We start from the raw sequence: 9,126 nt of genomic DNA, 5'->3' as shown, positions 1-9,126 counted from the left end.
AAGGAAGGAAGGAAGGAAGGAAGGAAGGAAGGAAGGAAGGAAGGAAGGAAGGAAGGAAAGAAAAAAAGGGAAAGGGGAAGGGAAGGAAAAAAGAAAGAAAGGGAAGTGAGGCTGGTGACTTTGCCCAACCCTCTCTTGCATAAATCCGGTTCAATTGAATGATGGCATCATCTTCCTGATGTCATGGTTGTCTTTGAGAATGAAGGACAAACAGCAACCTCTGTGAGTAGAAAAGGAGTTATCCACTGGGGACCAAACTGGAACCGGCCAGTTGGGCAATACAGCTTCTTTCTTCCTTCCTTCCTTCTTTCTTTCCTTCTTTCTTTCTTTCTTTCTTTCTTTCTTTCTTTCTTTCTTTCTTTCCATTTTTGTTTTTATTTTTATATATTGTTTTTATTAATTTATTTTTATTATTATAATACTAATTATAATATATAATAAATATAATAATCATTTTTATTAATTTATTATTTTATTTTTATTTATCAACAATGACTTCCATAAATTTTTGAGTTTTAAATTTTTCTCTCTCTCCCTAAGATGGTGCACAATCTGATATAGGCACAATATGATGTACATTCCTATTAAACATATTTTCACATTAGTGATGTTGTAAGGAAGAATTAGAATCAACGGGAGGAACCACAAGAAAGAGGAAACTAAACAAAACAGAAAAAAAGAGCAAATATTACGCTTCGATCTGCATTCAAACTCCATAGTTCTTTCTCTGGATGTGGATAGCATTTTCCATCGTGAGACTTTTGCAGATGTCTTAGTTCCTTGCTTTGCTGAGAAGGGCTAAGTCCATCAAAGTTAGTCATTGCACCGTGTGACTGTTACTGTGTACAACGTTCTCCTGGTTCTGCTCACTTCACTCAGCATCACACCATACAAATCTTTCCAGGTTTTTCTGAAGTCAGCCTGCTCGTCATTTCTTATAGCCCCATAGTATTGCATTACATTCACATACCACAACTTGTTTAGCCATTCCCCAATTGATGGGCATCCTCTCAGCTTCCAATTTTTTGCCACCACAAAAAGAGCTGCTATAAATATTTTTGTTCATGTGGGTCCTTTTCCCATTTTTATGATCTCTTGGGATACAGCCCTAGAAGTGCTATTGCTGGGTCAAAGGGTATGCACATTTTTATAGCCCTTTGGGCATAGTTCCAAATTGCTCTCCAAAATGGTTGGATCATTTCACAACTCCACCAACAATGCATTAGTGTCCCAATTTTCCCACATCTTCTCCAACATTTATCATTTTCCTGTTTAATCATCTTGGCCAATCTGATAGGTGTGATGTGGTACCTCAGAGTTGTTTTGATTTGCATTTCTCTAATCAATAGTGATTTCGAGCATTTTTTCATATGACTATAGATGGCTTTAATTTCTTTCTTTTCTTTTCTTTCCCCTTTCCTTTCCTTTCTTTTCTTTTCCACCTCTCTGTCTACATAGGGTATCATACCCTTACCTGGAGGTGCTTTGCCCAAAGGGAATGTAAATTTTTAATCTCTGAAACTTTTTTTTCTCTTTTCCTCTTCAACCCCAGATCACTCTGGCTCTCATTGATTGGCCAATAATAGGTCCCAGGCCAAGCCCTATTTGGCAATAGTTTGGACCCTGATTGGCTCAGAATGAATGTGAATACCAATTGTTTCTGTTTTAGCCAGAAATCCTGAGGGTCTTCCCCTCCCAGATCAATTTTTTTTAAGAGGCCTTTCTTTGCTTCATTTTTTATTAAGCCTTAATCACTGAATAGATTTTGCCTCAGTCAAACTGAGACCTGTTAATGAATTTTAGCTTGAAAAGGTCAAGGATCCCCACTGCACCCTGGGCCATCTCCAGTTGTCCTGATCTCTGGCCACTGAACCCAGATGGCTCCGGAGGAGAAAGTGAGGCTGGTGACTTTGCCCAGCTCTCCTTCACTTAAATCCAATTCAATTGCATGTCATGGCATCACCTTCCTGATGTTGTGGTTGTCTTTGAGAATGAAGGACAAACAGCAACCTCTGTGAGTAGAAAAGAAGTTGAGCACTGGGGACCAAACTAGAACTGGCCAGTTGGACAACACAGCTCCCTACAGGTGAAGTAGGTGGTTGCCTCACCAAGTGGTAGCTAGGACCTCTGGACTTTCCTCATTGGAGAACTTGGGGCCTAGATGGGATGGCCATTTGCCATGTCCTTGGGCAGCTAGGTGGTGCCATGGTGCACAGAGGGAGGTGTCTGCAGCCAGACTCATTGATTTCAAATCTGGCTTCAGACACTTATTAGCTGTGTGACCCTGGGCAAGTAACTTAAGCCTGTTTGCCTCAGTTTCCTCATCTGTAAAATGAGCTGGAAAAGGCAAACCACACCAGTATCTCTGCTAAGAAAACCCTAAATGGCATCATAAAGAGTTAGACAGTGAAACAACTCAACAGCAACAACAAACATAAATACGTTGCTCCCCTTGATTCTGTATGTTAGAGAGCATCCCAGGTTTATGGGGGGGCAATATTTGTGACTGATGTTTTTACTACTCCATCTTGCTAAATGCCTTTGCTAAGTGCTAGTTTACTTTGGTCACTAACCAATTGCTAATGGTGAACACAACAGTGGGGATGTAAAAGCTGTAGTTCTGGGAATGCAGACCCACAGTCACCCCCCCCCCCGAACCTCAAATAACTGTAGCCCTCTGGGAACCCAACCAATAAATGCAAGTTGGGAAAGTAGGCCAGAGAGGGAGATATGTTCAGGTATTTTGCCAGATCTAATGGTCCAGTGGTCCTTTATCTGCAGCCTTGGATGCTGTTGGATGCTGTTCTCTTCATTGTCCCCTCTCTAGGGTTTGCAGGACACTTCTTTCTTCTAGTTCTATCTAACCATTCCTTGTCAGTCTTCTTTCCTGTATTTTCATCCAGGTCATGCCCACTAACCTTGAGAGTCAGTCAATAAACATTTATTAAGTAATTGTAGGTTTGGCAGTCTGCTAAGCTCTGAGGATACAAAGAAAGGCATCAGATTGTTCCTGCCCCCTAAGAGCTTGCAATATAAAGGAGCAGAAAACATGTAAAAAGAAGCTGAAGGAGGGGAAGGGAAAGCTACCTGAAATTGGGGTCTGATGAAGTCCTTTGACTGGTTGGGAAATAATCTGAGTTGGTGACCATTAGAGAGCTGATTTCCTCGAGTTTCTGGGAAATAGGAAGACCAGGAGATTAATGGAGTGGGAAATCATGAGATGAATACCCTGAGCAACTCCTTAAATGGGTGGAGCATCTGGGAGGAGCTTTCCAATGGACACCCTCAGCCCCTCCAGTTATGAGTATTTCTCAGAGCTCTTCTCCCTCTATACTATTTCCCATCCACTCTCATGGATTCAATGGTCATCCTATTGTTGATGATTGTCAAGTCTACTTATCCAGCCCTAACTTCCCTGTTGACCTCTGGACTTACATGTCCAACTGCCTTATGGACATCTTGAGCTGAGTGTCCACTGGCAACTTCATTGCCCAATATCCAGTTCTGGGCTGCACATCCAGGGCAAACTAAACAGGGGACTTGCCCACAGTGGTGGCATTCCAGGTAGGGAGGCCCTGAGTTGCATATGGAGAAAGGAGGGAGGAAGAAGCCAGCAGCAGCAGCAACAGCAGCCACAGTGAAGGTGTGCCTCAGACCTCAGGCATAGAGCAGGTTCTCACTTCCAACTCTAGCACAGCCTACCGAGGAATGACCAGGACAGAAATCTCAGATCAAAGAAGAACCTATAGCTCTGCCACTCTAAACCAGTTGAGTTCTCAGCTGGCTGACAAAGGCAGAGTCCGGCAGCATCAACTTGCTCAGACCCAAACCCAGATCAGGAACTTGTAGAAGTCAAACCAAGAGGGCAGAAATTAAAAATAGCCCTGGATCAGAAAGGCCACAGAAGTTTTGTGGAGAATGCAGAGAGCTTGTAGATCCCCAGCCTGTCCCTGAGATCCTGAATAAGACACTCAATACCCCAAGAAAGTAGCAACATGATCAACACACATCTACTCTCCAGAAGTGTAACAGAAGTCAGCCCTAACATCAAATCCAAATTCAGGAATAAGCCTGGAAGAATGAGCAAACAAAAAAGGAACCCTTCCATAAGGAGCTATCATGATGGCAAGAACACAAACACAGAATAAGAGAATGATTCCAAAGCATCTACAAGCAAAGCCTCAAAGGAAAATCCAGCATGCACACAAACTCAGTTAGAATTCCTGGAAGAGACAAAGCCAGAGTTTTTTTTTTAAAAGATTAGTTTTTTTTTAAGAAATAAAATTAGAATACTTGAGGAAAAAACTGGAAAAGAAATGAGAGCTATGAAAGAATTTGAAATTTTACAGTTTAGTATAAGAGAAAAAAATGCTCAAGAAAACTCCTTTAAAATATGAGTTGACTGAGTGGAAGATAATTCTGAGACATGAAGTAACAATAAAACAAAAGAAAAATAGAAGACAATGTGAACTATCTCATAGGAAAACAACTGACCTGGAAAACAGATTGAGGAGAAATAATTTAGGGATTATTGGTCTACCTGAAACCAAAGAAAAAGCCTTGACATCATATTTCAAGAAATTATAAAGGAAAGCTGCCCAGTTATCTTTGAACCAGAGAGCAAAGGAGAAATGGAAAGAATCCACTGATCACCTCCTGAATGAAATCCCAAAATGAAAACTCCCAGGGACATTATATCCAAATTCCAGACTTCCCAGATCAAGAAGACAATGCTGCAAACAGTTGGAAAGAAATAACTAAAATGCCACGGAGCCACAGTCAAGATCACATAAGATTTAGCAGCTCCTACATTAAAGGATTGGAGGGCTTGGAATATGATATTCCAGAAGGCAAAGGAACTAGGATTACAGCCAAGAGTAACCTACCCAACAAAAAGGAGCGTAGGGGGCCAAGTCAAGATGGCCTGGAAGAGAAGCACTAAACCGAGCTCTCCCAAATTCCCTTTTCAAATCTACAAACCCCCAGAGGTAGGTCTGAAAACAGCAGCAAGAAAGGTCTGAAACAATACCCTGTCCACCCCAGGAACAGAGCCCAACTTTAATAAAAAGTTCAAAGTTTGAAAAGCTGAAAGAAATAAGCTGGGAAAATGAGAAGAACAAAAAAGAACCTGACTGTAACAAGTTACTACGGTGACTGGGAAAATCAAGACACAAACCCAGAAGAAGGTAATGATGTCAAAAGCAAAGCCTCAAAGAAAAATGTGACTTGGTCACAGGCCCCAAAAAAGAATTCCTGGAAGAGCTCAAAAAAAATTAAATAATAAAAGTAAAGGAAAAATTGGGAAAAGTAATGAGAGCAATGCAATAAAATTATGAAAAGAGAGTCAACAGCTTGGTAAAAGAGACACAAAAAACACCGAAGAAAAATAACACCTTAAAAACAGAATTGGCCTAATGGTAAAAGAGGGACAAAATCCACTGAAGATAGGGATGCCTTAAAAAGCAGAATTGGCTGATAAATGGTCAAAGGATATGAACAGACAGTTCTCAGATGAAGAAATTAAAGCCATCTATAGTCATATGAAAAAATGTTCTAAATCACTATTGATTAGGGAAATGCAAATCAAAACAACTCTGAGGTACCACATCACACCTATCAGATTGGCCAAGATGATTAAACAGGAAAATGATAAATGTTGGAGAAGATGTGGGAAAATTGGAACACTAATGCATTGTTGGTGGAGTTGTGAAATGATCCAACCATTTTGGAGAGCAATTTGGAACTATGCCCAAAGGGCTATAAAAATGTGCACACCGTTTGACCCAGATATAGCACTTCTAGGGCTATATTCCAAAGAGATCATACAAATGGGAGAAGGACCCACATGTACAAAAATATTCATAGCAACTATTTTTGTGGTGGCAAAGAATTGGAAATTGAGGGGATGCCCATCAACTGGGGAATAGCTGAGCAAGTTGTGGTATATGAATGTGATGGAATATTATTGTGCTGTAAGAAATGATGAATAGGCTGACTTCAAAAAAACCTTGAAAGACTTGTGTGGTCTGATGCTGAGTGAAGTGAGCAGAACCAAGAGAACATTGTACCCAATAATAGCCATGTTGTGTGATGACTAATATTGATAAACTTAACCCTTCCTGGCAATACAAGGATCTAAGACATCTCCAGAGGCCTTTTGATGGAAAATGCTATCCATGTCCAAAGAAAGAACTATAGGAGTTGAATTACTATTTTTTTTCTCTTCTGTTGAGTTTTGTTTCCTCTTTCTGATGGTTCCTTCTCTTGGTTTTAATTTTTACTTACAACATCACTAATGTGAAAATGTGTTTAATATGAATGTAAATGTATAGCCTATATCAGATTGTGCACCATCTTGGGGAGGGTGGTGGGGAGGAAGGGGGAGAAAAATTATAAATTCAAAAGCATATGGAAGTGATTATTGATAAATCAAAATAAATTAATTTTAAAAAAAGCAGAATTGGCCAAATGGAAAAAGTGGTACAAAAGCTTATTGAAGAAAATAACTTCTTAAAATTTAGAACTGAGCAAGTGGAAGCTAATGACCTTATGAGACATCAAGAATCAATCAAACAGATCAAAAGAATGAAAAAATAGAAGAAAATGTGAAATATCTCATTGGAAAAACAACTGACCTGGAAAACAGATACAGGAGAGATAATTTAAGAATTACTGGACTACCTGAAAGCCAGGATCAAAAAGAGACACTGGACAGCATCTTTCAAGAAATTATCAAGGAAAACTGTGCAGATCTCATAGAACCACATGGTAAAAGAGAAATTGAAAGAATCCACCAATCACCACCTGAAAGAGATCCCAAAATGAAAACTCCCAGGAATTTTATAGCCATATTCCAGAGTGCAAACAACTAGAAAGAAACAATTCAAATGATATTCCAGGAGGCAAAGGAGCTAGGATTACAACCAAGAATAGTCTATCCAGCAAAACTGAATGCAGTCTTTCAAAGGGAAAAATGAGCATTTAATGAAATCAAGGACTTTTAAGCATTTCTGATAAAAAGACAGGAGATGAATAGAAAATTTGACTTTCAAATACAAGACTCAAGTGAAGCATACAAAAGTAAACATGAAAGAAAAACCATAACAGAATCAATGAGGTTAAAATGTTTGCATTCCTATATGGGAAGATGATAATTGTATCTCCTAAGAATTTTATCATTATTATGGCAGAAGGAGTATACTTAGATAGAAAGCACAAGTGGGAGATAATAACGTTGAGATGATTTCAAAAAATTAAAATTAGGGGGTGAGAAGGATACACTGGAAGAAGGGGAAGGAAAAAGAATGGGGGAGCAGCTAGGTGGCAACATGGATTATTGAGCACTGGAAGACTTGAGTTCAAATCTGGTCTCAGACCAGACACCTGACAATTACTAGCTGTGTGACCCTGGGCAAGTCACTTAACCCCAATTGTCTCACCAAAAAGATAAAAAAAAAAAGAATGGGGAAAATTATCTCACATAAAAGAGGCATGAAAGGAAGAGCTTTTATAATGGAGAAAAAGATGGGGGGAAGGGTGATGGACAACACTTGAACCTTACTCTCATTTGGAATTGTTATTCTCTGAAAAAAAGATAATAACAGAAACACTCAATTGGGTATGGAAATCTATCTTACCCTATAGAGAAGTAGGAAAGAAAGGATATAAAAGAAGGGGAAGAGAGCTGATAGAAGGAAGGTTGGATTAAGGGAAGTAGTAATTAGAAGCAAAACAGAATTTTGAGGAGGGACAGGGTAACAAGAGAGAGAGAAAGAATGGGAAATGGGAAAATAGGATATTGATAATCATAACTGTAAATGTAAATGGGATAAACTCGCCCATAAAAGGGAAGCAGATAGCAAATGGGATTGAAAACTAGAATCCAACAATATGTTGGGGTTTTTTTTTTTAACTAGAAACACATTTGAAATAGAGACACACAGAGTAAAAATAAGGGACTGGAACAGGATTTATTATGCTTCAACTGAGGTTTAAAAAAGCAGGAGTAGCAATCATGATCTCTGACAAAGCAAAAGCAAAAATAGACCTAGTTTAAAAAGATAAAGAAGGAAACTACATTTTGCTAAAAGATACCATAGACAATGAAGTAATATCAGTACTAAACATATGTGGACCAAATAGCATTCAAATTCTTAAAGGAAAAGTTAAATGAATTAGAGGGGAAAATAAATAGTAAAGCTATACTGGGGGAATCTCAACTTTTCCCTCTCAGAACTAGACAGATCTAACTGTAAAATAAATAAGAAAGAAGTTAAGGAGATGGATAGAATTTTAGAAAAGTTAGATATGATAAACTTTTGAAGAAAATTGAATGGGAATAGAAAGGAATATACCTTTTTCTTAGCTGTACATGGAACCTTCACAAAAATTGACCATGTATTAGGGCATAAAAGCCTCACAACCAAATGCAGAAAAGCAAAAGTATGACATGTATCTTGTTCAGAACATAATGCAATAAAAATTACACTTAATAAAGGACCATGGAAATATAGATTAAAAATTAATTGGGTACTAATCCTAAAGAATGAATGGATCAAAGAACAAATCATAGAAACAAATAACTTCATTAAAGGGAATGAAAACAATGAGGCAACATGCCAAAATTGATGTGATGCAGCAAAAGCAGTATGTAGGGGGACTTTATATATCTAAATGTTTACATCAATAAAATAAAGAAAGAGCAGATCAATGAATTGGGTACACAACTTAAAAAACTAGAAAAAGGAGGCAGCTAGTCTGTGCAGTGGATAGAGCACTAGCCCTGGATTCAGGAGGATCTGAGTTCAAATCTGACCTCAGACACAACTAGCTGTATGACCCTGGGCAAGTCACTTAACCCCATTGCCTAACCAAATTAAAAAAAAAAAACTAGAAAAAGAACAAATTAAAAACCTCCAATTAAGCATCAAATTGGAAATCCTGAAAATCAAGGGAGAGATTAATAAAATTGAAAGTAAGAAAACCATTTAATTAATAAAGCTAGGAGCTGGTTTTATGGAGGGGGGGGACAATAAAATAAGCTATTGGTTAATTTGATTTAAAAAAAGAAGAAAACCAAATTACCAGTATCAAAAATGAAAAGGGTGAATTCACCACCAATGAAAG

This window comes from Vombatus ursinus, unplaced genomic scaffold, assembly GCF_900497805.2.
Source record: "Vombatus ursinus unplaced genomic scaffold, bare-nosed wombat genome assembly UNPS02006874.1, whole genome shotgun sequence".
NCBI classification, from domain to species: Eukaryota; Metazoa; Chordata; class Mammalia; order Diprotodontia; family Vombatidae; genus Vombatus; species Vombatus ursinus.
Note: the sequence above shows the minus strand (reverse complement) of the source record.